The sequence below is a fragment of the Canis aureus genome, chromosome 10 (genome assembly GCF_053574225.1).
Source record: "Canis aureus isolate CA01 chromosome 10, VMU_Caureus_v.1.0, whole genome shotgun sequence".
Taxonomy (NCBI): domain Eukaryota; kingdom Metazoa; phylum Chordata; class Mammalia; order Carnivora; family Canidae; genus Canis; species Canis aureus.
The window spans coordinates 74382959-74410050 of NC_135620.1; the positions used below are offsets into that span (position 1 = coordinate 74382959).

A 27092-nucleotide genomic window follows, 5' to 3' on the forward strand; every position below is an offset into this window, starting at 1 on the left:
TAGTTAAGTATCCTATTAGAAGATTCTTTGAAACCAAAAAAAAAAAAAAAAAAAGAAGATTATTTGAAAACATGCAAATATGCTGTTTCTCTGCAAGCTTTTTCCTACTGGCTTTAGTATCCACTGGTGATCCTTACCTGAAACAATTCTTACCAAGGTGGCTTCCATTTGAAAGCAAAGAGTGTAGCCAGAGATAAAGAGCAACAATTGATACAGTCAATTCATTAGGAAGACATAGTATCATAAATGTATACACGCCTAATAACAGAGCTTCAAAATACATAAAGCAAAACTGACAGAATTAAGGGGGAAAACATATAAATCCTCAATCATCACTGAAGATCTTAAAATACATGAAGCAAACTGAAAGAATTAAAGAAAAAGAGATAAATCCTCCATCATAATTGAAGATTTTTAACACTGTTCTTCAAAAAGTGATTGATAGATAACAAAAAGTCAGTCTGTATATAGCTACAAATAACACTATCGACCACATTGACGTATGTGACAATTATACCATACTATACCCAGAAACTATAGAATGTACAATCTTTCCTAGTATATATAAAGTGTTTCCCAAGATGGACAATATGCTGGACTATTAAATAGACCTCAATACAATTTTAAAAAAATAAATATCTTCCAGAGTATACCCTCTAATCAAATAGAATCATATTAGAATTCTATAACCTTAAGATATCTAGAAAAGCCCCCAAAATTTATAAATTAAAATGCTACTGGAGCACACAGTGCATTAGCCAAGGAAGTGACCTTATCAACAAGATCTAAATATAGATTCCACTGTATGACGCACTTAGGAAGTCTTGGGAGATAAATACTATCTTAATGCATTCCGTTATTATTTGATATTTGCTGATTTCAACAGATAAACAGCAAAAGAAAGGGTGACAATTATAATCAAATATAGATGCAGATGTTTAATCCCTTGATTTGGCAAAGAGCTTTCTCGGTGAGGGAAGTAAAGCATGGACCAGAGCACATAGCACCCTCCTGGCTGGGCAGAGAGATATAAGGAGGGAGCCCAGTGCATGTCCCAGGACCTGCATAGGACCTGTGGTTTCCGTGGCTGTCTTTCCACGATTTGGGAAGGAGGGGTCCGCAGCAACCTCGCTTTCCCCGGATTCCAGCTTTTTAGAAGTTGACATTATTCTGGCTCAGGGAACTATAGAAATGAAGCAGCAGCAGTAGCAGAATTACCTGGCAGCACATCCCTGCATAAATGCCACTGGATCTTTATTAGAATGGGAACAGAATGCTTCAGAGCGGCTGACCTCAGGGGGTTATTTCTGCCAGTAGACTGTGGAATAAAATTGCATCTATATCCGGAAATACATTTATACATTTTATTTTCTTTTGTTTTACCTCTAGTAACTAATTTTTCTATTATGGACACTATTCTTTATGTAAGATATATAAATATATTCTATATATATGTATGTGTATGTGTATATATATGTACATATACATTTTTATATTTTTAAAGTAAAAGTGAATTCAACGCTCAAAGCAAGGAAAGTTTTTTTCTTTTCTCATTACCCTTTTAGAACATTGTCCTGTTCCCATTATTTCAGGAGATAAATCAGTGCTTTAAAATGATTAGGAAACTAAAGGGGGAAAAGTCACACTTGATTTGTTTTTTCAGGTGATAAACTTCACACTTGAGAGGGAGAAAGGGAACCGAGAATGTATCTATGCAAGTTAGGAACCAGTGTGCTAGTCAGAATGGGTGTCAGGGAGAAAAAGGCAGAAGGTGGTGGGGAGGGGGGGGCATTGCAAATTAAGAAAAGCAATTCAGCGACGAAGTGACTCAAAAGGTCAGGCTGATAAGAGTCCCTGCAGGGCGAGAACCAGAAATCACAAGATGCAGCCCACGCGGGCCCACATGAGGGACCAGAATAATTGATGATACGAGAGCCAGGATCTGCGTAATTCACAGGATCTTAAGCCACCCACAGACGTGCAGCCCAACTGTCTCTGCAAAAATCCCAGGGTTTGGGCAGCAGTGGGAGGGTCTGGGGCTGCAAGGTGATCGGTAATTAAAGATGGGGGGGTTGGAACTTGGCACTGTTCACCCCCGGTGCCTGGAAATGAGCAGGGACGTGCTGCTGAGAGAGGCCAAGGCCCCAAGGCCCCAAGGCCCCAAGGTCCCAAGGCCCCAAGGCTCCAAGGTCCCAAGGCCCCAAGGCCCCAAGGTCCCAAGGCCCCAAGGCCCCAAGGCCCCAAGGTCCCAAGGCCCCAAGGCTCCAAGGCCCCAAGGCTCAAGGCCCCAAGGTCCCAAGGTCCCAAGGCCCCAAGGCCCCGAGGTCCCAAGGCCCCAAGGCCCCAAGGCCCCAAGGCTCCCTGGGCGCCAGTGTGTGGCCCTGACCTCCAGGAACAACCCCTCTGGGGGCAGAGCCTGCGCTGCAGCTGGACGGCGGCCCCCAAGGTCACGGCGACCTCCTGGAGGTCCCGGGGCTGCGCCCTGAGGCCTGGCGGGGGAGGGAGGCAGGAGGGCGACCCGGGGGGGACCCGGGGAAGCTTGTGCTTTCTGCCCCCTGAGGCCAGGGGCGTGCAAGGGAGGCCCGGCCTCGTAGGGCGCAGGAACCCGGTGCTGCTCCGCGGGGCTCAGCGGGTGACCCAGACCCGACCGACGGACAGACGGACAGGCAGGCAGTGGGCAGAGAGTGGGACTGTGTGCCCCCCGACCCCCATCCACCCCTGGGAGGAGCGCGCGCCTCAGCCCCCCGGAGCCTGCGCATCGCTCAGAACCACCTGTCGCGGTGAAGGGGCTCCTGGGGCCTCGGGCTCCTTGCCTGGAGTGTGACCCCGTGACCCCGCCGTGATTCCTGCAGATGCGGGGAGGGGGGGCTGGGGGGCTGGTGCACAGCGAACTGGGGGAACCCCTCAGACCCTGTTATTACTGGTTAGATCCATGCACCTGATGCGGACCAAGTGCTCGGGGCCTGGGGAGCGGGTTCCCGGGGAGGGGGCAGTGTCGGCTTGGTCTGGCAAGTGCTGGTCCTAGGCCGGACCCCGCAGAGCCGGGACCCCTAGAGCCGGGCCCCCCTAGAGCCAGGCCCCCCTAGAGCCAGGACCCTGCAGAGCCGGGTCCCCCTAGAGCCAGGACCCTGCAGAGCTGGGCCCCCTAGAGCCAGGACCCTGCAGAGCTGGGCCCCCTAGAGCCACGACCCTGCAGAGCCGGGCCCCCCTAGAGCCAGGACCCTGCACAGCTGGGCCGCCTAGAGCCGGGCCCCCCTAGAGCCAGGACCCCACAGAACCGGGCCCTCCTAGAGCTGGGACCCCTAGAGCCAGGCCCCCCCTAGAGCCAGGACCCTGCAGAGCCAGGACCCCTAGAGCCGGGCCCCCCTAGAGCCAGGACCCCTAGAGCCAGGCTGCCGCACCCCCAAACATGCCCACTGTGCCCCCGGCCCAGAGACTGGGGGCCATGGTGGCCTGTGCGCCCTGCTCCTGGGATTGCAGTGGCCACACCCTCCCCATGTCTCAGGGACCCGGGCCCACTCACGTCTGGGCCCCAACCTTTTCTGGAAAGACAGTAGCTGTGTCCTCACGGTGCCATCCATGTGACCTCATCTTACCCGAAGCGCCTTTTAGAAGCCGGATCTCTGGGGCTCCCTGGGGGGCTCAGCGGTGGAGCACCTGCCCTCGGCCCAGGCCGTGACCCCAAGGTCCCAGGATGGAGTCCCACGTCGGGCTCCCCGCAGGGAGCCTGCTGCTCCCTCTGCCTGTGTCTCTGCCTCTCTCTGGGTCTCTCATCAATAAATAAGTAAACAAAATTTTAAAAAATGTAATAATAAAAGCCCTATCTCTGAATGCAGTTACATTCTGAGGCACCGCGGGTGAGGCCTTCAACATGAATCTCGGGGGAGGGACACTCTCCAGTACCTAATCCTTTAGGTAAGAGGCGCCGTGTTGGATAGAAAAACACCACCAAGAAAACACAGTCCCCACCTTTGAGATATTTTCAGGCCAGTGAGAAGGCAAGACTCCCACCTAAATATAAATCAGGCAGGGATTTAGTGCTGTAGAAGCTTAGGTTAAAATTGAAGAAATAAAACATTTGCAAATAAATAGTAGTATAAGAATTTGGAAATTTTTCACGGAGGAGATGGTAAGAATGTTGGGACTTGAACAGAAGAGGCTACGCCTTCCCTCCCTGTCACTGATGAAACATCGGTCCTTATAAGGACGTTTGTCGTCCTACCCAGCAGTGGACTCAACCCACCGATGCCACTGGGGCCGGGAGGCAAAGCAGGCGGGGTGGGACCCCGGGGCGGGTGGTTCAAGCCGCTGCATCCCCTCTGATAAGCTCAAAGGCCCTTGGGCTCAGCACTACGCAGGGTTGTTGTTAAGAACTGCGGGTCAGCCAAGCGGCCCTAATCCAAATACACCTGCGCCAGGAGGAGCCTTAGCATTCCGGGCAACGAGGAGGGATGTGGATGGGATCGAGGGGGCGCTGGGATCCTCCAGACACCGTCATCAGCTCCGCGGTCATGCCCGCTGTGTGGTGGCCGGGCTCCCACTGCTCGTTCTGTGATGCTCACGGGTCTCCTTTCCAGAAACCCTGCAAAGGCTCCCTCCCATGGCACTTGGACTAAAACCCATCCTGGGGCTTAAACCCATCCTCCCCCCCCCCCCCGCCCGGCCCTCCCTGATCTAACCCTGTTCGTCCTCTGGCCTCGTCTCTAACCACCGTGTCCCTTATGTCACTGAGCCGCAGCCACCCCAGCCTTCTTCCCACTGCAAAACCTCCCCCCCTCCCCCGGCTGCCGCTTCAGGAAATTCGCTCCAGCTGCTGCCTCCGCGTGGAATGTCCTGCCGCAGGTCCGTGCCTGTCCGCTTCCTCCCGGGCATTCAGGCCTTACCTTGAATATCACCTTCTTCACACCAAACTGTTCACTTTCTCAGGCGTTGTTTATCACTCGACCCTCATTGTCCTGCTTTGTTTCGGTGATAATAACCCTATCACGATCTCAAATCGTTTTCTCTGTATGTGGGTTCGCTTGCTTATCTCATCCCACACAACGAGGATGTGAGCTCCACGAAACCAAGGCCCACATTTATTGACGTGGTCCAAGCATCTGCAGTTGCACCGGGCCCATGGCAGGTGATCAATACCCAGTGATGCCTAGATCCTCCGATTGATCCATGATCCAGTACTCTATATTATGCTCACCAACGAACAAATAGCAAAGAAACACCAATTGCATTCAGTCTGTTCCTTTTTTTTTTTTTTTTTTAGGATTCATTTATTTATTTGAAAGAGAGAGAGGTTGAGCTGTGAGTGGGGGAGGGGCAGAGGCGACAATCCTCAAGCAGACTCTCCGCTGAGCGCAGAGCCTCACCTGGGGCTCCATCCCACAACCCACGAGGTCATGACCTGAGCTGAAACCAAAAGTCAAGCAGACTCCCCGCTGAGCACAGAGCCTCACCAACGAGGTCATGACCTGAGCCGAAACCAAAAGTCAGATGCCCAACCCGCTGAGCCCCCCCAGGAACCCCCTGTTCATTTTTAAGATGAGGAAGATGAGACCCAGAGGAGCCATTCATTTAAAAGCCCTACACTGTAGCATTTCAGCCCTTTTGCCATCCAGGACGTCTTGCTTGGGCCTGATCTTGTTGTCACCGTTCTTCCCAAAACATGGCACTGGGAACATCTCATAACAAGGTGACCGGAAGAGAGCAGAACAATGTCCTCCCTTACCCTGGCCCACCCACCCTCCACCCCATGCTTCGGATTTGCCTTCAATATCCTCCTTGTGCCATCCAACAGCTCATTCCTTGCAGCTCTTTTGGAAGCAGTTGCCATATTTTCTGTTATTAGTTATTACCAATCCAAACAAACACTTCAGTTTTCCCAAACTCTAGGAGGAGGTATTTTTTTAAAGGCCATCTTAATTATGCATAAGCAATGGAGAATCACAGAGGATTCATTAACATAATAAACAGAAGTCGGTTTCCAGCATCCCACAAGCAAGGTGATATAAAAACAGCCAACAATTGCTGCTCAGCAACTGCGGGATTCTTCTGCAGTCTCCTTCTGGCTTCCTTTGTTTGGGGGACACTCCACTCTCTGCCCACACTTGCACCTGAGGGGAAGGGGGAGCGTTAAAGAGGAGGTGGATCTCGATCATTGTCTTGAGAGAGAAATGGAAATAACATCAGGAATACACCCAGTAGAGAGTCTCAGAGCAACAGAGATGATGAACTATGAAGAAGAGTGGAGGCAGGAGAAGGGCATGGTCTTGGCACCAGAGGGACAGCAGATCTAAGCCCAGCTCCACCACCCACTAGCTGTGTGGCCTTGGAGGGGCAATATAACCTCTCTGAGTCGGTTTCTCCCTCTCCTGGCATTAGCCCCTGCCTCACTGGGTTGTGAGATGAAGTTGCGTGCACGGGCCTCCTAGCACGGAGCCTGGGGCATCCTCAGGAACTCTAGATCCCTCTACCCAAAGCCGCCGGTATCGTGCTGCGCGCTTCCCAGCTCTTCCCTCTGTCCTAACTTGACAAGTTGACCTAGCTGGATCCTAACGGGGGCCTCGGGGCTGGATCGGGGAGCCTGCAGGCTCTGAGCGGTGACCGCCTGCCAGTTGGCAGGGAGGACTGGTGTGCTGGAGTGGGGATTGAACTGTTGCCATTGGAGATGGCAACAGATGCTTCCTGGTTGGGGCTGAGTTGGCTAAATCAGGGCTCTGTGGTTTGAGACAGAATCCCAATTATTTCCAATTAGGAGATCGCAACGACAGCTGCTCTTCACCCGGCCCCTCCTCCCTGCCGCCGACCTGGCCTCCTTGGGCTGAGAGCTGTCACCGGATCTGGGGGTTTGCACGTGAGAGCGTCCTCTCCGCACGTAGTATTTGAGCATTTGTGTCTCTCTCCGGACCTGGGCGTCGCTTTCTCCCCATCAGCTGATCGGCAGTCCTAGCAGGAGTGACGGGCAGTGGAAGACGTGGGTCCAGTTCCCGCCTCCACCAGCGGCTGGCTGATTGACCTTCGGCTTGACCTTGGGCACCTCCAATTCTGTTTTCGCATCTGAGAGGAGAGGGACAGTGGGAGTCCCCGTTTTGATGCTGAGGGAGACCTGCCCAGTGTGACAGGGCCTAGCAGACGGGGACGGGCCATGTGCCGTCCCCAAGTCACGGGGCCCCCTTCTGTGTGAATGCAGTGGGCCTGGCCGGTGGCAGTTGAACCCGAACTCAGGGCCACGTCAGAGCAGGATGACAGAAAGGCGCCGGAGGCTGGGCCCGTCCCTGCACCCCTCGGAGCATTTCCGTGTCTTTCCAATGGAAGGAAAGTTAATAGCAGGCTGCTTGCCTCACAGGGTTGACAGTTTCGGGAGTGTAATGCGGAGTCCTTTGTAAACTGTAAAGTGCTGTGTACACATGAGCAATTATTATTATGTTCTTAGGGCTTTTTTTGGTTTGGCACCAGTTGAGTCAGCTGAATGCTCTGAGCAAGAACAATCTGTTTTCTTTCCTCTTGGCAAAGAGCACAAAAGACAGAGCAGCTCATAGAAACTGGGGCAGGAGAGAAAAGTTAACTCTCTTTCTGTCTCCCTCCCTCCTTCCCCTAGACACGCGCGCGCACGCACACACGCGCGCACACCCCTACACACGACTCCCCCACAGATTCCCACAAGTCCAGCATCCCAAAAACCACAGAGGAACGTGGGAAGTGGCCTCATTTCTTAACCAGTTTCTACATCCCTAGTCTCGATGTCCCTGCTCATTGCCCAGATATAGTTAAGATCTAAATTAAGAACAAGTCCCTGGCAGCAGCCTCGTCACATTGTGCGCAGCCCTAGACGTGGACCCCAGGTGACCGACTCTGCCATTTCTTCAGCTTCTCCTCAACCCCCAAGTCAATCAGTCTCCAAATTATCTTAATTTTATGTCAAGAATCTCTAAAATCCACCGACTTCTCTTCCATCCTGGTTGAGGCCACTACCCCCCTCCCCTCGCCTCCCCCTTTCCCCTTTTACCCCCTCCCCTCCCCTCCCTCCTCAACCCCTCCCCACTCCTGAAGGAGCCTCCCTTCCAGCCTCCCTGCACCCACCCCAGCTCTTGCTCAGTACCTCCTCCCCTCTCACCACGGGGAGGGGACGTTTGTTAAAATGCAAAAGGCACCCCTCTGCCTAGAACTCATCAGTCCCTCCATTTCCCCACAGGAAAGAACAGAGGCCCCCACACAGCTCCTAGGTCTCCTCAGGGCCTCGCTCTACGTGGTTAGCCTCTGCAGGTCTCCCCCTGGTCCTCTGAGCACCCACAGTACTGCCCCTGTGTCTGTTCGGGTAACCTGGTGGTGGAAGGTACATGCTCATGGCACCTCAACTTTTCCTGAATGGCAGGACCCCAGCATGCCGTTAGATTTGTGGTTCTCTGGTGACGTAATTAAGGAATCATAAAATTCCAAGCTCCGAGAGTCCAGGACTCAGATGTCTGCTGACCACAGGACCCTCGCTTCTCACACAGTGCAGGGCACAAAATATCTTTGAATGAATGACTGTATTCCTGTCATTGTCTCCTTTCTCACCTACAAAATGGAACTGGTATTGCCTTCCCTACCGATCTCCAAAGTTACACAGAAGAGACAAAGGGGATCATGCACCTGATGAGGGCAGTGCAAATCAAGCACTGTGTTTTGAACCGGCACGGGGTCCGCTGAGCCAGCAGAGGCCATTAGAAGGCAGAGGGAGGAGGCGTTGCTTGGGTTTGCATCCCAGCAGTGACACTTAGCGAAGTCAGCGTGGTCATCTACAACATGGGGTTGTTAACACCCAAACTGGGACGTCATGATGACTGTCAGGGATTATGCACATAAGGCACCTGGAAGAGAGTCTAGAGCATATAGGTGCTCAGTAAAATTTATCACTATTCCTACTATTATTACTAATACTGTAGATATTGAAGAAAAGAAGTTGATTTCTACGTTGCTCCATGTCTTGCTCCCTTCAAAATAGTATTTCCTGCAAGATTTAGTTGACATTGCCCTCCCTTGCTGACAAATTACCTGCATTCATGAATGTCAAATTCAGGATCATAAAATGTGTGTATTTTGTGATCCGCTAACTAACCCATGTTTGTAAATCCTATATGACTTTAAGGGCAAGGACTGCGGTATGGGGCCATTTTTCCTAATTATTTTATTTTATTTTATTTTATTTTATTTTATTTTATTTTATTTTATTTATTTTATTTTATTATTTTATTTTATTTTATTTATTTTATTTTATTTTATTTTATTTTATTTTATTTTATTTTATTTTATTATTTCATTTTATTTTATTTTAGTATTAGAGAGAGAGAGAGAGCACAAGCAGTGGGGAGAGGCAGAGGGAGAAGCAGACTCTCTGCTGAGCGGGGTCCCCATACAGGGCTCCATCCCAGGACCCTGGGATCAAAACTTGAGTCGAAGGCAGACACTTATCCGACTGAGCCACCCAGGTGCCCAAGCATGGAGCCATTGTATCACGAGCTTCACCTACCTCAGTGCAGGGTGTGCTGCAGGTGCTTGAAGAATTAATTCAGAAGATATGAGTAGAGTTAACTCACTAATTCACACTTCACTAATTTGCAGTTTGGAGGGAGTAGGTCCGGAGCTCAGGTGTATCTAACGGGGAACCCAAGCATATCCACAGATAAAGCCAGGGTTTGAAACTGAGTTGGGAAATGGAATGGTTCAAGAAGAATTTTGGGATCAACTCATCATTAGTCTCCAGCAAAAGGAGAATAATTCACAACCTAGAGCGGAGTGACATCCTGAACACCACCAACTTGGGGGCGGGGGGCGGGGGTACTTTCAGTGCCAGCAACACGACGAGGTTGATGAGTCCTTGCTGCAAAAACAAGTGTAAAGCTAAAGGCATTAAATTTACTCAAATGTCAACCTTGTGAGAAAGCAAGGCCGAGAGAGGCAGAGGGAGAAATCTAAATATTAATTTAATTTGGAAAATTTCTCAGCAGTCCACTCGAGGTGGGCAAGCTCCAGGCACATCAGCTGCGCCCGCACCAGGGAGGGAGTCTCAGTCCACTGCTGCCCCATTGGAGTGTGAGCATCTTACCCTCAGGAGCCTGCTTCTGTTGCTTAGGGAGCTGATTATACACCATGGCCCCTAAACCAGGTCAGCCGCTGAAATGAGGAAGGGTGTTGTATTTTCTGGATAACCGGCAGTAGGGGTGCAGGGGTCAAGGACTTGGTTTCGGGCGCTGGGCTGATTACTTAGTTCTAACTCCCAGAACCAGCACTTAATAACGACAGGACGCTGACAAATGATTCAATCTCTCTGTGACAGTTTCCTATCCTATAAAATGGGAATGATAATTGGGCTTCCTCATAGGATTGTTCTGAGGGTTGACGGTACTTACATACAAAGTACCTGGCACATACGAAGTCCTATCTACTTAGGGGTTGTGATTGTTACTACTTATGGGATTTTCAGGGGCAATTTAGACCATACACAATTTTTGCCTTAAGCACCGACTACAGAAACGAACACCCAAGGAAGGTGCAGCCTCGCGGAATGTATAAGATAATTACAAATTATTTAGGGTCATTATTAGAGCAGGTCTTACATGGGCCTGGCCAAGATAGCCATTTGTCAACCCGATTCAAGTAATTGACTTTGTTACTCTTTAAAGGGCCATAGGATGTACCTGTATTCAGTACAATTCTATTATTTTTAAATCCTTTAAACCTGAATTTTCATTAATCCCTCCTTCCTATCTACCTCCAGTGTCATTTGAAATAATAGGAAAGATTCGTTTCACATTGCTCAGCATAAACTCTGGTTGGGAACTTTGTGACTCACTGGATGGCTGGGAGTCTCTGTGCCAATCAGCTGCAGCAGCATATGGGGAAGGAGAGGCCTTTGGAAGGAAATAAAGCATAGAAATTCAAAACAAGCCCTGTGGAGTTGGATATGGTAATTAATCCCCAAAGATTAATTTACTTATTGGGAAAATGGGGGATGATAGTGGCATATGTGTCATGAGATTTATTGAGATAATAAATGGATATCAGCTGTACAGTATAGCTGATTCGTAAATACTGTTATTATGAACACCTATGCCTAAATCCTGTGAAAATCCCACTTCTATTCATTACGTATTGTTTTCTCAGCTAAATAAAACCCGGAGACAGGAATCATTAGCTAGACAGGTTCAGAGACTCTTTCAGAAGACCCCCCTCCAGGACACATCCCTTTTTCTCACAGGGAACATGCAAAATGGATTTTTTAAAAAATACTTTTTCCACATCTGTGTATCTTCTCTCCTCTAGAATTGTAGGAGGCCTTGGGTCAAGGATAGGTTGACTGAGAGGTCTTGTTAAGAGCATTTCCAAACATTGGTTTACACCAGCCACTCTTTTAGGAAAAAGTACTTACCCATTAACTGAGGATCTAATAGGTTCTAAAATTGTTGTCAATGTATTCATTGCCCAAGAGAAATAAAGCAGTATATACAGATGGTCTCAGAGGCTCTGAAATGTTCCTCCCTGATCTTCTCCATCTGTCAAAATTCCACCTCTTGGTTGCTGAGTGATGTTGAAAAAAGTTAGAGCATAAGCTTCTGGAAGGTTTTGCCAGAGTTTGCCAGAATGTTTGTCTGGTGAATCATAAATACTAAATAATCGGGTACTTCCACGAGTCCAGAGTTTAGCTTCCGTAGGAGTTGAATATTTGGTACTGCTTCCACAGACCCCTCAGCAAATGCTCTTCGATGAATTTCTGTAAATATATAAGGTGTAGGCTCTGATTTCTTACTTCTGTCTCGGGTCCCTTTAATCTCAAGGATTTGCACCAAGGTCTTTAGAGTAGGTAGGCCTGTGTTCCTATCCCATCTGCCAACTTTGCCATTTACTCTCAGACCTGGATTAAGTAAGTCTCGGTTTACTTATGTGAAAAGAGGAATAATTTAACTTTGATTTTTAACCTAAATATTTATCCCATAAGATCCTTATGAAAATTTATTTGGATCTGCAGATCCTTAAGAATGTTCTGTAAAATGTTATCCACAGAGTATGTAAATATTTTAAGGGAAAAAAAAAAAAGAACTGGCATGGCCAAATGTATTTGCAGATTGCTGGATTAAACACAATTAAGCAAATTTATTTAAGATAGAATCTTATAAGAATTTTATATGTCGACATGTATTATGAATCTCCTACACGATATGTAGGATTCAGTGTCTTCAAAAATACTGGTCGTAGAATCTGTGCTCACCAGAGCCCTTGATTACAAATGATGGAGACCAACTCAAGATAGAGAGGCAGAGACACAGAAAAGGATGCATTTGCTCTTTTAACTAAGAAGTCCCCAGGAAGGACTATATTCAGAAGATCCAACGTGGCCTTCAAAACAGGGTCCCTATTTGTTTCTGAGTTCTGATAATCATTCAGAGTTTTTATTCTGTGGGCACAGAACTGGGTCCTTTATCCATCTCTGAACTAGCCAATGATGTTTATGATCAGATGGATATGATGTTCCAACCCTGGAGCTTCAGACAAAAAACTTTCCATATTACCTACATGGGTTAAGAGTTGGAAAGGAGTGACTTGTCCTATTATCAGAACGGATACGAATAAGTCATAAATAACATGGTACGTGCTACTGGATCATGCCCTCTTCTTGTGGGTGGAAAAATCAAATGAGACAAATACACAACATTCTTTGGGAAATATGAGTTAGATGGGTGTGCGAAGGTTCTGGCCACGGTAGGTCCTCATGAAATATCATGAGCCAATCAAACCATGTGGAAAATTCTGTAATACCTAAAGATCAATACAAGTATCAAGTCTTATAACACAAATCAAACTTCCAAGCACTTGAGAAATTCTTTAACCTTGGTCATGAGATCAGTCCTATAGGATGCCTGACTATATTCTACTGAGGATTCTTTAATTGAATACCAGAAAAAGAGCCATGTTTCCATATACCACACGCCATACAGCCCCTAAGAGTTATACATATTTATTACTTTAAATGCCACAGGAAAGACTTTCACAACTTTTTTCCATTATTAAGGGTTTTTTTTTTCCATTCTCTCTGAAGACATTAATACTTCAAGGTGGCCTTGACCTGCTTCTCCTTTCTTCTCGTCCCTAACTGCTTTGAGCTCCCACTTTACCTTTCTCACCTCCTCTGACCCCTCTTGGCTTACGTCTTGCACTCCCCTTGGCCAGTCTCTCCCTGGCATCAGGGCAGCCTCTGCTTCCTGCCTTCTTCTTGATCTTTATCTATTTTTGCCAATGTGTGCCTCCTCTTGGACCCTTTGAACGCCTTTCCTCTTGAACTTCTTTCCTCACCTTAGGCCCTCGTGACATTGCATTCTTAAATATTGTGTCCCCCAATTGAGAGCCATATGACCTTTTGTTTGCAGAAATCATATCCATATTCATAAGTTGCTAAGCATATTTTATAAATCATTGCGAAATACATTAACCCCTCCTGCTAGTTCAGCTTGCCCCATAGAGGAAGCTGTAGTCTCTTGCAGTCTTGTTCCAAGGAATGCAGGCAATGCTTGGCAAATGAGAGCGCACTCTAGCTCCTGCTGAAGGGAAGATGTCCATAAATCACACTCTGCTATCCTGCTGGGGCTTTAGTCTCCACAGCACTTGCTCTGAGGACAGGTAAATAATAGTAATAATGGAATTGCACATACAAATACATTTTTCATCTAGAGGTTTCCCTCCTTAGCCCCAAATACCTTTGCTTCTGGAACAATCTTCAAGCATCCAATTCCGATGTTCAGGAACCAAGAAGGAGCTAACAGTCAACAAGAAACTAGAGCTAAAATGGTGCTTTTTATAGTGAAATAAAGGAGGAGAGTAGAAGTGTTTAATGAATATCTCCTCGTCAGCATTAGGTTAGGTGTTCAGCTTTAATTGAGCATTAAAATGATATCTTTATGTAGCTACGTGCATCTGTATCATCTGTATCTATGTGGAGATATGTGGAGATATACATGGAGATGTAAATATAGGTATATCTTACTCAACATAGGCTGCTGTGACAAGAGAACATATACTAGGTGGCGTAAGTGACCGGAATTTGTATTGCACGGTTTGGGAGACTAAAAGTCTGAGATCCTGTTGCCAGCACGGCCCTATTTTGGAAAGGGCCCTCTTCGTGGCTTGCAGATGGCCACTTTCTTGCTATGTCCTCACATGGGGGAGCGAGATCAAGTCCCATTCTCTTTCTCTTCTTATAAGGATACTAATCTCATCATGAGGCGTGACCCTCATGAAATCATCTAAACGTAATACCTCCTAGTCCCATCACACTGCCATTGAGGGCTTTAATATATGTATTTGGAGGAGGACAGGGAGGACAAGCATTCAGTCCACAACAATATAAGATCCCAGTCCTTACAGAAGAGGAGACTAAAGCTCTGACATAACCTAAGATTACACGGTGAGGGAACAGGGTGAGTTTGGAGTCCTAATATCCCTGGCTCCAAAGGCAGTACATTTCAGGGCTGGTTCTTAGATAGATGGAGGATAGATAGATAGATAGATAGATAGATAGATAGATAGATAGATGATAGATAGATAGATGATAGATAATAGATGGATAGATAGATGATAGGTAGATAGATACATGATAGATAAGAGATGGTCAAATAGATAGATAATATAATAAAATAATTCAAGCTTTTTGTGAAACCTCACAATGTTGGGGAGCTCACTTCCTCTCAAGGCATCCTGGGGTTTTGTAGCATAAGAAGTGAGGCATGGATTGAGAATTATACTCACCGATCCTTAGACTTGCTGCCTCCACGGTTTCCCCTCTCTGGGGCTCTTCATTTCCTAAATAAAGGAGTTAGGAAGTCCTATGTAAGGTCTTTGTTCTGCATGCTTGAAGCTCTCATTTGTGGAGTGGTCACAATGCACAGGACTTGTAACTGCTCATTTAAATCTCCTACTGGCAACAAACCATTTTCCAGATGAGGAAAACAAGGACTCAAGATGTTAATTAAGTAACCAGGCCAAGTTTTTCAAACTATCCAATAGAAGGGATTGGAGCCCAGATCTGACCTCAAGCTGGTGGACCCAACCACAGTTCCAAACAACAGTTTAAATATTCTTTCCTAAATAAATAAATAAATATTCTTTCCAAAAGAATAAAATTTCTTCTTAAAATGTCAAAGACAGATCCAGTGTGATCCTCCAACATGAAGATGCCTGGGTAACTATCACCCCATTGATCGGTCTGCTATAAACACAGTCCCTCAAAATGAAGGATGTGTGCAGTCTGCCTCCAAGGCCAAATCCAAGCTACCGCTAAAGCCAATGTTGGTTGTGGTCCTTTCACCGGCTACAGCCAGAGAATGAAAACATTGAGGTTTGTCTGCCGGGACTGGAGTCTGTGCCTCCCCAGAGTCTCGGTGTGCGCAGGTGTTGTGCTAATGAAGCCCTCCCACGGATGCTCTCTGCCACCCGGGCTAGATGTCATTTTTGTTAGTTCTCCACACACCGTGCTTGTACTGCCACCAACACGGTGCACTCTGATAAAACCTTTCATCTTCATATCTCAGGCTGCTTTACAAACAGTAATTAATTAGGCCTCATAACCCCCTGATGAGATTATTATGTATAAACACAGTCCTGTGCATGGCCTGGGGAATTTTGTCATCAAGAGTTGTAAGTTCATTTCACACCTCCACCATGGACCTCAGGCTACCTCCACAAAGGCAAAAAGAAACATGAAAAGGAGTGACATTGGGATTCCAATCATGCAACACCTCTGCCATTGAGCAAAAATAGAAGGGTTTCTGAGCATGTGAAACCCATCCGAAGCCAACGGCCATTCATGGAGCACTGGAGTTGAGGGGTGGGAGAGAGCCAAGGGCACAGCAGCGATGTCACCAGTGTGGTCTCCGGCAAGCTCACGAAGGCCCATAAACTTCTCTTCATCTGGAAGTGGAGTCACTAGGAGCTCCTGGTTTTACAGACTTCGGAGAAGAGTCCTTCAGTCAAACAGAACAGAAATCACAACGTGTTTCGGGCCCACGAGGTGTCATACAAACGTGGGTATTTGCATATGGCTGTGATCTGAGCTCCGGATGACCTGAGGGACAGAAAGATCAGTGGAGTTCCACTTGCCGTGTGCCCACAGAGCACCGAGGGAGTCCTTGCCGTGCTCTTGGATATGGAAGGTGTGGAGAGAAATACAGTTCATTTTCTGAGGCCTGGCTGCCTCCCTGGGTCTATGCCAGGATACTATGGAGACAGATTTTGGAATTGTAGCACCGGTTGCGATTCTGTAATCATTCCCTAGATTTCTTTGCTTTTCACAGACAGTGCGAACACAACCACAAACAATGCCGGGTTGCCATGGTTGGAATGTTTGTGTTCCCTCCCCAAATTTGTGTGTTGAAATTTTGACTCCCAAAGATATTAAGTTGGTGGAGCCTTTAGGAAGTGATTAGGTCTTTGAGGATGAGCCCTCCCGAATGAGGTTAGTGCTGTTGTAAAAGTGATCCCAATGGAGCTCCCTTGCACCTCCCACCTGTGAAGATCCCAGAAGTCTGTGACCCGGAGAACCCTCACCCAATCAGTTTCTATGGTTTATGAGCTCTCCAGTCTGTGATCTTTGTTACAATAACCCAAAGAAACATAGCTAGCCACCATGGCAAGGTTGTACACTTGTCTATAATATAGGATAAGATCCTACTAGCATATGACAGGACAAGGAAGCAGTATATATCAAAAATCTGTTATTTGTGGTTGGAATATAAATAGCTTCTCTTGCTTAATAACATACCACCTATATTGCTCACTTTGAATATTTTCCATCAGATTTATGGTATTTTAAACTCTACGTATATAGCGTTGGGCTGAAATTTATTTTTACAAAGATCATAAATCTGGGGACTTCATATTTCTGAAAGCAGTTTGGTGATCAATTTAATATGTACAATGTACAATGACCCCTCTTGTTACTCTATTAAGAAAAAAAGAAACAATTTCTCACTGAGAAATTTGTTGTGGGATTATTTCACGGACATTTGAAGTCTTCTGATTCCTTTATTCATTGTTAGTAATTACTTAAGAAATTATTAATTTGACAGATAGTTCTCAAACACGTGAAAATCAGTCACCTCACTGAAAGGGAGTCAGGAGGTTTCGGGAGGGGGCGCTGTCAGGCTCTTACCACTTGGCAGTCAACTGGGGACCCAAGAGGAAGAGATGGATGGGCTTGACCTTACTTGGACTTGACTTTGCCAGAGGAAGAGAGACTTCCCTCATCACTCCCTACTCTGCAATAGCTCAGCCAATGAAAAACCAGCTCCCGAGTTCCAACCTTCTGGAACAGCCTCTCCCTTGAAGCTTTTGTCCTTTAAAAAGCGTGCCTCTCCATGGGAGGAAGAAGGCACCTATGACCAAACGCTTGAGTTCCGTAGAGGAGGTGATGGTCAGCCAAGAAGATCCACTCGGCCCACCCAGCAGTTTTACCAACCTCCCCTGGCCCGGAACTAATATGAGAAGAGTCTTCGTGAGGAAAGGAGCCATTGACTGGTCAAAACCTGTTGATAGACTTCCTACTTTCCCTCCCAAATAAGGTGCAGCCGTGATGAATATTACTATTGGAGAATCGAAAAGCAGATTTTAGAGGTGAGAAAAATCCAGTTAACACGAAGAATGGGAAAAACAAATACTAAGTTAAGTAAAGCAAGTACCTTTTACCAGTGAAAGAGAATTTTTTTCTTCTGCCATCAATAAAATCAATGCGCTGTTATATAATAATAATAATAATAATAATAATAATAATAATAATAATAAAAGCGTGCCTCTCCTTTGTTCCCTGGACGTGCCTATGGTTTTGTTGCACCTTCATTATCCTCGATGGCAATTCCCGTGTATTCCCAAATACACCGCTCTTTTGCGGGTAAAATAACTGTCAGTTTTTATTCTTTAGGTCAACTAACACTACCACTGGTGGAAGTGCAAAATGGCACAAGTATTGGGAAAACTGTTGGGCAGTAGCTTATAAAGATAAAAGATATATACCTACCGCATGACCCAAAATTCCCCCAACAGAAATGAAAATACCTTTTTTTTTTTTAATTTATTTATGATAGTCACACAGAGAGAGAGAGAGAGGCAGAGACACAGGCAGAGGGAGAAGCAGGCTCCATGCACCGGGAGCCCGACGTGGGATTCGATCCTGGGTCTCCAGGATTGCACCCTGGGCAAAAGGGCAGGCGCTAAACCTCTGCGCCACCCAGGGATCCCGAAAATACCTTTTTTTTAACCCCCTCCCCCTAAAAGAAAATACCTGTTCTCACACACACACACACACACACACACACACACACGCACACATGCACACAAAGACTTATACAGAATGTGCAGCTTTATTTAAAAATGAAGTTTATTCATTCCAGTTTTTTTTCCAAAAGCTGGAATAATGTCCAACAACAGGTGACCAGATCGGCCGTGATGGTCTATCCATAGTACGCGACGCTAACCCGCAGTACAGATAAAACTACGAGTACGTGCAGCACATCAGTGTGATGGGTAATTTAACGTGTCAGCCTGATTACGGGACAGAATGCCAGGAGGGCTGGGGGTGTCTATGAGGAGGCTTCCAGGTGAGACTAGCCTTTGGAGTGGTAGAGTGGGTAAAGCAGATCCTCTTCGTGGCCCTGGACGGCCGCCATCCAAGCCACTGAGGACCTGAAGACAGAAATCTGTTGAATTTGCTCTCGGCCTCACTACTTGAGCTGGGACATCAGACTCTCCCTCTCAAAGCTCGTGGCTCTGAGCCCTTCAGATCCCGGCTGCAAGTCATACCCTTAGCTCTCTGGCCCGCAGGCCCTTGAACTACATCGCCAGCTTTCCCGGATCTCCAGCCTATAGACGGCGGTTCTTGGGCCTTACAGCCTGCGTAATGCTGTGAGCCAACACCTTATCAAAGGTCTCTTTATATGGATGCTCTTGACACCATCCACGCTCCCCCATCCCGCTATACTCTCTGTCTCTCTATACGCGGTTTCTCTGGGGAGCGCTGACTGATGCAGTCACTGAATCTCAAAACAATACGCTGAGCAAATGAGGCCTGACGCAAGAGTATATTCTGCGTGATTCCGCTTACCTGAAGTTTTAGAATAGATAAAATGATCTATTGTAATAGGAATCAGAGCAGTGGTTGCCAGGAGCAGGGGCTGGGGAATTGACGGGAAAGGGACGTAATGGAACTTTCGAGGGTGTTGGAAATGTTCTGTATTTTGATTGAGGTAGCGGTCATAGGTATGTATTTGTTAAAACTCATTGATTTGCATACTTTAAGTAGGAGCATTTGTTGTACTATTATAAATTATGCCTCAGCTAAGTTTATTTTAAGACTGTATACAGCGATTTTATCACATGAAACCATCAATGGTATTGGTTTCTTCCCTCACAGTCTAACATATCACTAACGTATCCTTTAGAAGAGAGCTTTTTTTTAAAAAAAAAAAAGCCCCCCTCCAAATGTGAGTTTCTAGGTATCTAATAATCCATCTAAAAGCATGAGAATTTGAGGGGCACCTGTAAGTTAAGTGTTGGACTCTTGGTTTCAGCTCAGGTTATGATCTCAGGGTCGTGGGTTTGAGCCCCGTGTCAGTCCCCACACTGAGCATGGAGTTGTCCTGTCCCTCTCCCTCTGCTCCTCATCTCCAAGTGTGTGTGCAGGTGTTTCCAGTCTCTCCCTCTTTTTCTCTCTCAAATAAATAAATAAAATCTTTAAAAAAATAAAAGTCTAAGAATTTGAAACTCCACATGGAAACGCTTTTTTTTTTTCTTCATGTACAAAGGGTAAGCAGACAGCACCTGCTCTGATTTGTCAAACCAAAGTTATCTCTACCATGTGGTGGTTCACAAAACTTTGGGAACTCAACCAAGCCTTTTTAACAGTGCATGAGCACATTCAAAGCATGTTTCTGAGGTTGGGGGATATATATATATATATATATATACTGGTTCTACCTGTAAGTACCTGCTGTTCAGGTCTGCTTAACTCACGGAAGATTAAAATATCTGGTTCTTAAACCTTCTCAGCAGAATGTCATCTTTAATCGTCCCCTCTCCCGTATGGTATCTGAAGCATAAAGTTCTCACTTCAGTACCTAGGGTGCTATAGAAGCCTCGGCCCTGGATAACAAATAAAATTTGCTGAGCATTTGCTCTCTGCCAGGCACCATACTAGTAACTACTTCGTGGACATTACCTGATTTATTTCTCGGGACAACCTGAGGAAACGTGACCTTCTTCCTGGTTTGAGTGAATAAAGTGACCAGTGAAAGAGCACACACGTGACGTAATTGTGGCGTACCTGGACGCCAACCCAAGGGGAACGGCGACAAGCATGTCTGTTAACCATGGAATAATCTCTCCTTCCTTGATGGCACAGAAGCACCTGCCAAAAGCCTTCATGACTTTGGGTTTTGGAGACAACCAAGATGATACGACTTCTACCCCTGGATGAAGTCATATCCTCTGAATAAAGTTGTATAGAACATTGGGTCTCAGGCCACTGGTAGAACCATCATTTCCATGATTCTCCCCTCTGTTGTGTTCTCTGATTCGTGTGGAAGGCCAAGGCCAGGAGTCTCCCTTTGAAGTGCATTTGTGTTTATCCTTATGGTGTTTTCTTTTTTTTTTTTTTTTTAATATATATATAAAAGCATAGCAGAGCATAATATCAACTATATCATTTGCAGGAGCCCGTGCAAAATAGGGTGTTGGGTATTGGTCAAGGGTGAAAAGGTCAATCTCTACTCCCCATGGATCGGTTGCCCCAACCCACGGCAGGGGGACAACACTCTAAGAGATTGCCAGTCTCTCCTTGACAACAGAGGCCTGTATACCTTGCTTACCTGGATCATGGGTAAGCAAGAGGTCACTGCCTTGCTGCCCACTGAATGCATCCTGGTGATGCCAAGCCATGGCAAGACACCCACTGCCTTGCCCCATACCACATTCCCATGGGGAACGTGCCTGACCTCAGTCTGCCCTGGGACTTCATGCAGGCCACTCCTGGGGACAGGAGGTGATGGTGAAACATGATCTTCACTCTGTCAGTGTGATGTGGCCACCACCCTGGGTGAAGGGTAGCAGTGGCCATGAGGTGGGAGAGGAGAGGTAGAGGTCTGGGCAAGGCCTCAGACATCAAGGGCCAAAAGCAGTCTAAGAACACATGTAAGCAGTGGCTCTTGGCCCTCAGGACACGCTCCCTTGTCCCATCTGATTGCACTCAGAAAACACAAATTCAAAGATAAAATTATTAAGAATTTTAAGAGTTTTAAACCCCATTCGTGGGATCTTTCTGAGTAGGGGTCTCTGTGTGGTGTGAGTGCATTGATCACACATGGGCAAAGCCATTGGCTGAGTGTGGTGCATGTGATTATTAGGAGCATGGATTTGGGGATAAGACTGCCTAGATTCAAGTCCCATTCCACTAGTTAGTAGCTATATGACTATTGGCCAGTTCCTTAACCACACTGGGCCTTACTTTTCTGATCTATAAAATAGTGTTATTATGGAAAATTCAATATATAAAATGCATTAAGCACATAGGCACCTAGTAAAAATTATATAAGTGTTAGCTATTTGCTGATTATTTATAAATATTCCCCACATAAATGTCCCAAAGCCCTTGTATGCATGTCTCTAAGCAAATCTTTTTTACCACTAACTCACTGATGTGAGTTACGGCAAGTATGCTTCTCTCTTTAGTCATCTCTTGCTGAATGTTTTTATTATTCAATAGATGGTTTCAAAGCAATATTAAAAAACAATTTGTAAAAAGGAAAAACAAATCTTTAAGTGTACACCCGTACATAATTATTTCAACGTTTGCATATAAGATGCCAGTACTTGCCAATACACATGCATATTTTTACAAAGCTACAATAGTACTGTATACATCATTTTATATATTTTTTGCCTCATATTAAATTGTAAGCATTTGTTCAGATGCTACATTGTCATAATTATCATTGTAATGGTTGCATAATACCCTATTATGTTGATACATCATAATTTACTATAAATTATTCCCCTATTGATGGACATTTAAGTTGTTCCTTTTTTTTTTTTTTTTTTTTTGGCAATTACAGCTAATGCTATAGTGATGAGCACTTAGCTCTATCCTTTTGTTGAATTATTTTATAGAGATCCGTTTCCAGGAGGGGGGTTGCTAGAGCAAAGGGAATAATGTACACGGAGGTTTCTTTTACATACTGAGCCATTGTTTTCCAAAAGGGTGATAGTAGCTATTAATACTAATACTAATGATGAGGTCAATAAGGGGAACCTACTGGGCCCAGACTCTGCCTAAGCTCTTGGTACCTATTATATGGCCCCTGGTATTATAATCTCCACTTTACACCTAAGGGAACTAAGGGACAGTTCAAAAACTGGTCCAAGGCCGTATACGTAGTAAGTGGAAAATCTGGAAAAGGCACTGGTCTAGTCTGATAGTGAAGCTCGTTCATTAAACCATGCACTTCAACGCTCCCCTCACTCCCTGCTGTTGATAATGGCCAGGATCTTATAAGTTGTCAAGTAATTTCTCTTCCCCCAGCATCCACTCACAATGAGGATTGGCTCCTTTGAAGTGCTTTCTCATCCTATATGATGCCACAAAATGATGACAACTGTTTACCTCCATCCATCGTTCTGCCTCCTTGTCTTCCTTCCTCCTCTCTTATCCATCCTTCTTTCTTCCAAGCCTTCTCTTCTTTCCTCCTTTCTTTTTTCCCTCCCTCCTTACCGTGTACTTGAAGTACGTCTTTTATGTGCTCAACTTTATGAGAAGCTGATATGGAGCCTTTTATTCTTTGTTTTACTCAGTTGTCACTGCACTTTCCCCCTGCCGAGTCTTTAAGCAATTGTGCCAAACGTTAATACAAATTTTCATCTACTTTGCGTTTGTTTTTTTGCACTTATTTTGGAGTGCCATTCAAATTTAATTGGTAAGTTCGTATTTTTCTCTAAATAGTATAAGCTTCTACAGAAGGTTATAGAAGTCTTAACTAATTTGCACCCATCTTGGAACACTATTTTTTTTCCCAAAGAGCATTGTCATCATTACACGTTGTATATTTTCATCATACGTATTTTCATAATGTATAAGAGAATTCGGTCTAGGTATACAGAGACTTTATTCACACTCCTCTTAAGAACAATCATCTGGTAAAACAAAAAAACAAAACAAAACGAAAAAAAAAACAATCATCTGGGATAGAGCGAAGTATATTTTATTCCATAGAGTTCATCTATTGTCTGAAGCATTTTCAGTGTGGGGTTGCTTTAGTCCTCTTGTTTTTGACATCGTTTCTGTTGCAGGAAGGGAATGTTCGGATGGTTGTAAGCAAACATTTACTTAGCCTCTATTCTGTAATTTATAAATAACTACAAGGGGAAAAAAAAAGAGAGACAGGAAATTAAGAAGTGAAAAAAAAAAAAAAAAAAAAAAAAAGAGCCGAAGAAACAAAGTGCAAAGAGGGACTTGAACAGGTCGCAGTAAGTCCCGAGGTGGAGAATCATGCCACACCCAGCACACTCCATTACAGGCGCTCCAAGTACACCGGGGACGGTGTCTCTGCATCTAACACATAATTCAGGAGTGAACTTTAGAACTCAGCCCAGCTGAGAAATAACTTTCTAGATTACAATACCCATCTCTTGGGGCTCCCCGGTCCCTCTATCGTCCTCATTCCTTCCTCCCTCCTCACCTCTTTCACCCTTAAGCCCCTTTCAATCTACGGCAGAATGAAACATTCAAATACATTATTCAGTCCAGGAGAAAATGTCAGCTTTTTCCTTCCTCTCCCCATTTATTTTTTTCTCTGGTTTTTCCTCCCAGTCCTGCTGCAGACCCAAGTCTCAGTGGCTTTTGCCTATGATATTTTGGAATAGAAAAGTTGCAAGGAAATATTTCCCTGAGCACTGGGGAGTTGAGTGCTGAGAAGCAGGAAACCGGAGGTGTCCCAGGGCGCCCTTTGGCTGTGGCTGTCGTAGGGTGCCAGAGAGAGGACGTGCACACACAAAATATGTAAGCCCGGTCAGCCTCTCCTAAGACCCAGGTCATTCTCAGGCCCTCGGGGGGTCCTGGGGCCACATTATCTTTTGCAGAAAAGTCTTGAGAGTAGCCAAAACCCAAGGGACATTTGTAGAGCAGTAATAATGTCAATCCCAGTGGTTTTGCACCAATACTGGGAGACAACCTCAAATGTGTCCGTCTTCCCCGCTCTCGACGCCTCGATGTGTCTACAATATTGACAGCTCGTGCTCTCCTGTCCCGGTCACACGGTGGGGCGCGCACGCCCAGACTGGGCTGGGCTGCCTTGGGACACCCAGAGGGCGCAGGTACAGACTCTCTGAGGGAGAGGGGGCCCCGCCACCCAGCGGGCTGTCATGGGACACACGGATCGCGTGAGCGATGCAGCCAGTGAGCACTTCAAGTGTCCGAGCTAAGAGGTCTGCTGTGGCGCTGCCCCCGGGTCTATAACTAAGGGGCGACAGTCTCCCACTTAGTCCAGGACACAGCGGGGAGGGGCTCCCGCTCGCTGGACTGGGTGTTTCTTCTTTCTTTTTTTAAAGATTTATTTATTTATTTATTTATTTATTTATTTATTTATTTATTTATTTATGAGAGACACAAGAGAGAGAGGCAGAGACACAGGCAGAGGGAGAAGCAGGCTCCATGCAGGGAGCCCGACGTGGGACTCGATCCTGGGACTCCAGGGTCACACCCCGGGCTGAAGGCGTCGCTTAAAGTGCTGAGCCCCCCGGGCTGCCCAAGGACTGGGTGTTTCAAGCACGCATCCCTGTCTGCAACATTCAGACAGGCCCACGTGGTATCTCAAGGGGAAGCAACGTCTCCATGCACAACACTGGGCCTTGGCCAACCTTTCGTGCACACGTGTGTGTCCGAGAGGATCTGCGAGGCCTGATGTTGGCCTGAGGAGCGTCGTGACCTTCGTCAGCCCTCAGTCATCCTCCAGCCGGGTGGCGACATCCAGCCCCAATGTTTTGCTTGAAGAAAACAAGGCCCGGAGAAGGTGAGCCCCTGGCCCAACGTCACACAGGCTGGAAGTGGTAGATGGGGGACACAAACCCCAGCAAAACCGAGCCAGAGCAGTGCCACCAGCCACCGGGCGCTGCCTCCTGACAGCACCTAGGCCCAGTGGGTCCCCGGGCATGAATCACTGAAGGGCACCCACTCTCTCTTTTATGGATTTCCATTTTACTTAGTGTACTCCTCCTCGAAGCAAGTTATGGTCTTTACCATAAAATATGTTGTATCTTGAAAAATCAAAAAGCAGCTGCAAAATCCCTTAGGGGTTATCCTTAGCCATTGTCACGGGCCGGGTGTTGGGGGGCGGTATTTACAACCTCAGGGGCTGGAGGAGGAAGAGAAAGAAGAGGAAGGCTAAGGTGGAGGAGGGAGGTGGGGGCGCACAGAAGAGGGGCGCAGGGAGGAGGAGGCGGGCCTCTCCTCTGCTCCCCGGGCCCGGCTCCAGGGAGGCTCACGCGACCCCAAAAGCTAAACAGCCGCTCAAGGCAACAGCCCCACTCTGCCTGAGAGAACTACAACTATCGTTTTCATGGTATTTCTTTGTGAATCACCCAGAGTGTCTCGTCTTCCCTCTCCCCACGGGCACTTTGCCAGCCCGCGTGGCAGGCCCTTATGGCCCGGACCAAGGAGCCAGGGCTGTAAAACCTCGACTGCGGGTTACCTGTCCCGTGGGCAGCACAAGACTGGACGGCGACTGGTCTCCGTTGTGTCGCGTTGAACGAGGCGACCCTGCGTGTACCGCACACCTGCCCGACGGAGAGGAGGAAGGGAGCACGGCTGAGGGTTAGGGAGGCACAGGCCAGAGACGTCGCACCCAGCGTCCCTGTGACCGGAGCGAGCTCTTGGGCACGGGGGTCAGCTGGCCCAGGTGACCGCACTGTCACCCCATGGCCCAGAGATGCCCAGTGCGAGGCCACCAGGAGCTCGGTCCCTGGCCTGTGCCTGACCCCCAGCGCCACGGGTAGGGAAGGGCAGTGTGCGGCCTCACCCACCGTGGTCAGCAGGACTCCAGGGGTGAAATGGGCCCGCCCCCCCCCCTCCCCGGGCCGCCACAAGTACCCAGCCCATGATTCGCGTGGGCTCCTATCGGGCAGTGGGCACAGATCATCGTTCACGCCCCTTTCCCCTGTCTTTCCGACTCCTGTGCCCACGTCTGGCCAATGCCTGCTTCCCCCACCCACAGAGCTTCCCACTTTTTTTTAAGAAACAGAAAAAAAAAAAGCCAATTTTCTCCTTAAATACCTGATTTAGAGCCCAGACTTCGGAAGCTTTCCTTGTCTAACACCAAACAACCCTGGTGTAGACGGAATTGTACCGCCTCTCCAAGACTCAGTTTCCCCACACGCAAAGTAAGACTGTTTGAGAGCATTATTTGGGTCTTGCGAGATGTTAAAATCGCTTAAATCCATGGATTGTTTGTTTGTTTGTTTCTCTTTCACTCTGTTCCCTCCTCCCTGCCCTCCTGTCACCATCTTCTCTCTGGGTCACCGTCCGCCGTGAACAGAATCAAACCATAAATCAGGTTCAGGTGTTGACTCGCGTTGGTCACAAACAGAAGACTTAATCATGCACGGATAGGTTCCCCTTGTTCTGATCGAATTAGTCAGTTCTGTGTCTGCCTCCTCCCTCCCTCCGGCTTTCCCTCTATTTTTAGATAGACAGTCTGAAAAGTCTTAATATATCAATGACATTTATAACACATGTTAATATCTAAAGCGTCAACGCTCTATTTGTAGAAATGACTGCTGATGTGATGAGATGCTTTTATTATATCAGTGACTTTTATGATAAATAGGATGAAACTGTGCACTCCTTTTGGGAAATTAAATAATAATAATAAACTATTCCCCGCTCCAGTTTGTCCAACCGTTAGCTTCAAGGACTAGGTTTTACTTTTTTGGTACACTTTTTATAAATTGCTCTTTACAACTTCCGCGTGAATATCTGTCTCCTGGAATAGATGACAGCAGGTTCTTCTGGGAGAATGCATTAGGGAGGTAAGTGCAGA

At 46.7% G+C, this 27092-nt stretch overlaps 1 long non-coding RNA gene across 1 annotated transcript; it reads right to left on the reverse strand.

Moving 5' to 3' along the window:
- Positions 1 to 23148: 23148 nt before the first annotated feature.
- LOC144321808 (uncharacterized) lies at positions 23149 to 25828 on the reverse strand. The gene is made up of 2 exons (XR_013387324.1): positions 25746 to 25828; positions 23149 to 23415 (listed from the first exon to the last, which is right to left on the reverse strand). It is a non-coding gene; the product is annotated as an uncharacterized LOC144321808 (long non-coding RNA).
- Positions 25829 to 27092: the final 1264 nt, after the last annotated feature.